The sequence below is a fragment of the Papio anubis genome, chromosome 6, assembly GCF_008728515.1.
Source record: "Papio anubis isolate 15944 chromosome 6, Panubis1.0, whole genome shotgun sequence".
Lineage (NCBI taxonomy): Eukaryota > Metazoa > Chordata > Mammalia > Primates > Cercopithecidae > Papio > Papio anubis.
Window position 1 is genome coordinate 94853841 of NC_044981.1, and position 6513 is coordinate 94860353.

Consider the following 6513-nt stretch of genomic DNA (forward strand, 5'->3'; position numbering starts at 1 on the left):
TGCTGGGATTACAGGCGTGGGCAACCGCGCCAGGCCGCGATCTTAATGGAGTTCTTTTGGAGTGACAGAAAAGTGCAAACTTACAGAGCAGCGAAATCACCGGTTTTGTAAAACATCTAAAAACATTCATGCACATATGTATGCACATGTATGTATATGTTTGCACCAAATAGAAACATACTGCAAAAACCATAATTTAATTTTACAAGATGAAATGTTTTGTATTTTCCATTTCAATTTCATTGTAACAATGCATTTGTTGTAAAACTTCTAATTATTTTTCTAAATAATTGGACACGCCAGAAACTTGTTTATAGACGATCAGCATCTGAGGCAACTTAAGATAGTATTTTTAACATTGTGGATGGAGACCAATTAGGGTGTGGTAAAATTAAGTATAATCATGTTCCTAAATGGAACAGAAAATACTAGGTAAATCAGAAATAGCAAGGATATTATATTAAATTTTGTTTATATTATATACACACACAGTCAAGATGTGAAATGCATTTATTTGTACGTGAGAATTAGTCTGTGCCAGGTGTGGTGGCTCACGCCTGTAATCCCAGCACTTTGGGATGCCGAAGTGGGCAGATCACTTGAGGTCAGGAGTTCGAGACCAGCCTGGCCAACATAGTGAAACCCGGTCTCTACTAAAAATACAAAAATTAGCTGGGTGTGGTGGCGCCTGCCCGTAGTCCCAGCTACTTAGGAGACTGCAGCACAAGAATCGTTTGAACCCAGGAGGCAGAGGTTGCGGTGGGCAGAGATTGTGCCACTGAACTCCAGCCTGGGCAACACAGAGTGAGACTCCAAATCAAAAAAGAAAAATAAAAAAGAATGAATTAGTCTGGATAAGCTACACTAGGTGAAATTGTGGTAACACCTCCCCACCCCCACCCCTAATCAGCATAGCTTACCATGAAAGTATTTTACATGTCATAGGTCACTCCCATAAAGTCAGCTTGCTCTCCTTGATGGTTGTCTTCCAGATCTGCAAGAAACTAATATTTATACATCTTTCAATTACTCCATCTTACTTCTAGGCTTAAAATCTTTCTAGAGAGAGCACAGAGGACTCATTTTACTAGCTCTTACCCAGTGTTAAGAGCCTTAAAACAGAAACAACCCAATCACCTTCTCTCATGTGCCAGAATAGACTCATGCCTCCAGTTTTTAACTGTGAAGAAAGCTGAGGCCAGGCACGGTGGCTCACGCCTGTACTCCCAGCACTTTGGGAGGCTGAGACAGGCGGATCACGAGGTCAGGAGATCAGACCATCTTAGTCAACATGGTGAAACCCCATCTCCACTAAAATACAAAAATTAGCTGGGCATGGTGGCACATGCCTGTAATCCCAGCTACTTGGGAGGCTGAGGCAGGGGAATCGCTTGAACCTGGGAGGTGGAGGTTGCAGTGAGCTGAGATCATGCCACTGCACTCCAGCCTGGGTGTCGGAGTGAGACTGTCTCAAAAAAAAGAAAGCTGAGAAATGTAGAGGAGTGTGTAGTATACTTGATGAACACTACTGTCTGTTACACGGCAGATCACAATAAAAAATATTTAAAAGGCACTACCTTAAGAAACTCCAAGCCGTGGGCTATTTCACAGATTCAGGATTTCTTCAACTCTCTCAGGGTTTGTTTTGTTTGTTTGTTTTTGTCAGCCTGGCATCCAGAAGTTAAGGATACTGCAACGAATTAGTATTACTAATGTTTTATTATAAGCGATCCTATTACACTACACTTTGTTACTGTTACTGGACTAGCACTTTTTTTTTTTTTTTTTTTTGTCACCCAGGTTGGAGTGCAATGGCTTCAGGTGATTCTCTTGCCTTAGCCCCCCAAGTAGCTGGGATTACAGGTGCCTGCCACCATGCCTGGCTAATTTTTTTTTTTTTTTTTTTTTTTTTGTATTTTTAGTAGAGAAGGGGTTTCACCATGTTGGTCAGGCTTGTCTCGAACTCCTCACCTCAGATAATCCACCCACTTCAGCCTCCCAAAGTGCTGGGATTATAGGCCACCTGCAATTTTGTTTTATACCTAATTCTGCACTCTTCTTCCTACAAAACAGTGAGATCCTTCATCTTTGTATTTCCATTAGTTCAGGGTATAATGCATAGTAGGCATAGCAAATACTGGTGTTTAAATCTCTTGTAGAATTTGGGGGATGTGCTTTGATATAATATTATGGATACAAAATTATGCTGAAAAGTGAGTACTACATTTAGAATGCAAAAAGAGCCACAACAACTTACCACAGCTGTGGAAATTCAGGTCCTTTCCTTCTGTGAACTCTTTTAGGCAATTTACAATAAGTGCTACATAGAACCTCTTCCTGTTTGTGACTTGGTTTCTGCTTCCGCCAAATGCCCTGCAGCTCCCAGTGCTCATGGGGGCTGTGCAAGTCAAAGGCCTAGAGCTTAGGCTTCCTTAGTTTCAGAGTAAATTGCTTTTGAGGGCATTCTATAAATGTAGGTTGAATTAAATTGACTTGATTCAAAGGCTAACTTCATTTAAGGATATCTCTAGTGGAATAGAGAAATTTATAAAAGCTGTTAAAATGCGTAGATATCCCAGCTTACCTGGATGCAAAAAGATCATGAGCTACCTAGTAGATTTGCCTTTTTTCACTGATAATTTTTTAAACTTTTCTTTATAATTTTATGAGTATTGTTTTTCAGGCCTCACTACCCACTAATTGAAACTTGATGAAATAAATTAATGTTGTCCCTTCCAATTTTCAACTTACCTTGTGCTTTTCAAACAGGGATGTGTTCAATAAATTCTTTTTAAAAAATTTTTATTTTTCATTTTTGTGGATACATAGTAGATGTATATATTTATGGGATACATGAGCTATTTTGACACAGGCATGCAATAAGTGATAATCACATCAGGGTAAATGGGTATCCATATCTCAAGCATTTATCCTTTGTGTTACAAACAATCCAATTATACTCTTTTAATATTTTAAAATGTCAATAAAGTCTTGATGCTAGTGTTCACTCTCTTGTGACAAGAAAGCATTTATCTTTTTCTTCTTACAGTGCTTTCTCCAGCAGCATGAATACTATTTGTGGTAAACTAGGAGCTAGAAGGTTAGTGGCTTTATTAACCTCACTTAGTTAAATAGAGGCAAGAATACCTGGAATCCGATTCTTCTCATTCACAGTGCAATAACTTTTTTACCCAACTAGACAGCTTCAACAAAACTACTATGACTAAACTGCTGTAAGCACATTATTCGAAGTTTGTAGTACAAGTTTTTCTTCTTGAACAGAATTATTGGAGATAATCTCATTTTTTAATTAAATTATTATCATAATTACTTTGCTTTGTTATTACTAGTCCTTATTGTGAAAAACATCCTCTTCTTTATGTAGTCATCCCCTGTACCTCCCTTTATTTTAGTTCTGGTATACCTGTATTTGTTGAAGATTAATACACTTCTAAATTACGGAAAAGCGTCTTTGTTTTGTGCTATAAGAGAATAGCAGACTGGGTAATTTATAATTGTCAACCTAGATAACAGAGAGAGACTCTCTAAAATAAAATGATCTTTATTCAGGAATAGGGCATTGCAATAGGAGTATGTGCGCCCTTAGTAAACTACATGGGTATTTAGGGAGGTAAGGGAACACAAAGGTTTTTAAAGAAAAAATGAAAAGGATTACATAATTGTTTTGAGATAATTTAGCCATGGCTACAAGGATCAGTTACAAAAGTGACACCAGTCCAAGGTTAGATAGGCAGTTGCTGGGCAGATATCCTCACAGAAATACTGTTTTGTGTGCAAGGTTGCTGTGGTGTTTGTGCAATGTTATGGTTTTTGCAGTAGCTTTTGTGATAGTTTTTGTTACCAGGCATTTATTTGTGAGAACCCTTCCTTCATGGCCCTTTGAGGCTCTATTTTTTATTTTTATTTTTTAACCCAAATGACTCAATTTTGATCTTGACAACTTTCACATAATGAACAGAAATTTATTAGCTCATGGGTTCTTGAGGCTGGGAAGTCCAAGATTGAGGGTCTGGCATCTGGTGAGGGCCTTCTTGCTACATCATCCCATGGCAGAAGGACAAAGAGAAGATGAGAGAGAGAGAGAGAGAGGGAGGGAGAGAGAGAGCGCGAGAGAGAGCGAGAGAGACACAGCAAGAGAGCACAAGATAGGGCCAAACTCATCCTTTTATAAGGAACCCATTCCCAGGATAACAGCATTAATCCATTCATGAGGGCAGAGGCCTCATAACCTAATCACTTCTCATTGGGGATCAAGTTTTTAACATATAAACTTTGAGGGATATATTCAAACCATAGTATAAAGTGTATTAGTTAAGAAATCAGTCTCTAGACTGACGAGACTCAAATAATAGCTCTGCCACTTACCAGTTGTCTAACCCTGGTCAAACTACTTAGTCACTCTGAGCCTCAGTTTCTTCATCTGTAAAACAGGGATAATTATTGGTAAGTCATAGGGTTGTGGTGAAGTTTAAATGAACTTAAATGAAATTAGAATAGTGCCTAATACATAATAAGAGCTCAATAACTGTTAGCTTTTTTTATTATTACTATTTAGAACAAATCTAGACTCTGTAACATGGACTCTAAAGAACTCTGTTTTCAGAGATGAGGAAGATCTCTTTGTATCTAGCTTGATACAAGCAGGAACGTGCTCTTTTAATACAAGCCTTTGACACTATAATGCAGTTGTATTCTGCAGGGAACAATAATCAAATACGTTGGGTTAAAATATGCCAGCTTACTCATGCCATTAGATATTTGTTCTGCCCTTTTCACTCCTAGATTTGGTGTCCCCAGACATTTGGAGAGATTCCAGAATTCACCTTTCATTTTTGGTTAGTCTAGAATGACCTTCGAGAGAACAAAATGTATCAATAAGAAATCTTAGAGCTAGATCTCTGCAATCCTATTATCTGGAGATTCCCAGGATCAGGAAATGGCCCACAAACAAGATTTACCAGAACAAGAAGTGTCCAAATAATTGGTGATATAAGAAGATGATACAGCTGGGGAAGCCTGTCTGGATTGTGATGTAACTAAAAGTTTACGCCAAGTTATTATATTCGTTTGCTTTAAAAGATGGTATTAAGAAAGGAAAATTTATGGAATCCATAAATAGAGGTCAGAAAATCATATTTTGGCAGGGTGTCTGTGTTCATTTCCCATTGTTGCTATAAAAAATTGCCTTATTTTACAGTTCTGGAGGTCAGAAGTCCAAGTGTCATCCTTTTCTTTCACTGGTGTGCCACAGCAAGATGGTGGTACAGTTTTCCAAGAAGAGGAAGTTTGTCGCTGATGGTATCTTCAAAGCTGAACTGAATGAAGTTCTCATTCAGGAGCTGGCTGAAGATAGCTACTCTGGAGTCGAGGTCTGAATTACACCAACTAGGACAGAAATCATTACCTTAGCCACCAGAACACAGAATGTTCTTGATGAGAAGGTCTGGCAGATCAGGGAATTGACTGCTGTAGTTCAGAAGAGGTTTGGCTTATCAGAGGGTAAAGTAGAGCTTTATGCTGAAAAGGTGTCCACAAGAGTCATGTGCAGTTGCCCAGGCAGAGTCTCTGTGTTACAAACCCCTAGGAGGGCTTGCTGTGCAGAGGGCCTGCTATGGTGTGCTATGGTTCATCATGGAGAGTGGGACCAAAGGCTTCAAGGTCATTGTGTCTGGGAAACTCTGAGGACAGAGGGCTAAATTCATGAAGTTTGCGGATGGCCTGATGATCCATAGCTGGGACCCTGTTAATACTATGTTGACACCACTGTGCACCATGTGCTGCTCCAACAGGGTGTGCTGGGCATCAAGGTGAAGATCATGCTGCCCTGGGAACCAGCTGGTAAGATTAGCCCTAGGAAGCCCCTGCCCGACCACAAGAGCATCGTGGAACCCAAAGATGAGATACTCTCCACCACCCCCATCTCAGAACAGAAATGTAGGAAGCCAGAGCCACCTGCCATGTCCCAGCCAGTCCCCACAGCATAACAGGGTCTCCTTAGCAGCTGTGTCTGGAGTCTGGATGTTGTTCTGTAAAGAACTTTAATAAAATCTTGTACAAAGACAGAAAAAAGTCCTAAAGTTGTAGATGTGTCTCACTATGCTAAAATTAAGGTGTCAGCAGGGCTGTATTCCTCTCTAAAGAATCTAGAGGATAATCTGTATTCTTGCCTTTTCCAGCTTCTAGAGGTTCCCACATTTCTTGGCTCATGGCTCCCTTCATCTTCAAAGCCAGCCATGGCCAGTTGAGTCTTTCTCATATTGCGTCACTCTAAATTGTACCTCCTTCTTCCACATTTCAAGTACCCTTGTGGTTACTACCGTGGGCCTACCTGGATAATCTAGGATAATTTTCTTATTTTAAATTCAGCTCACTAGACACCTAAATTCCATCTGCAACCTTAATTTCTCCCTGCCATGTAACGTAACATATTCACAAGTTCTGGGGATTAAGATGAGGACTTCTTTGGGGACTATTATTTTGACTACTACAGTG

At 39.6% G+C, this 6513-nt stretch overlaps 1 pseudogene; it reads left to right on the forward strand.

Moving 5' to 3' along the window:
* Positions 1 to 4155: 4155 nt before the first annotated feature.
* Positions 4156 to 6083, forward strand: LOC101000703 (annotated as a pseudogene).
* The last annotated feature ends 430 nt before the right edge of the window (positions 6084 to 6513 follow it).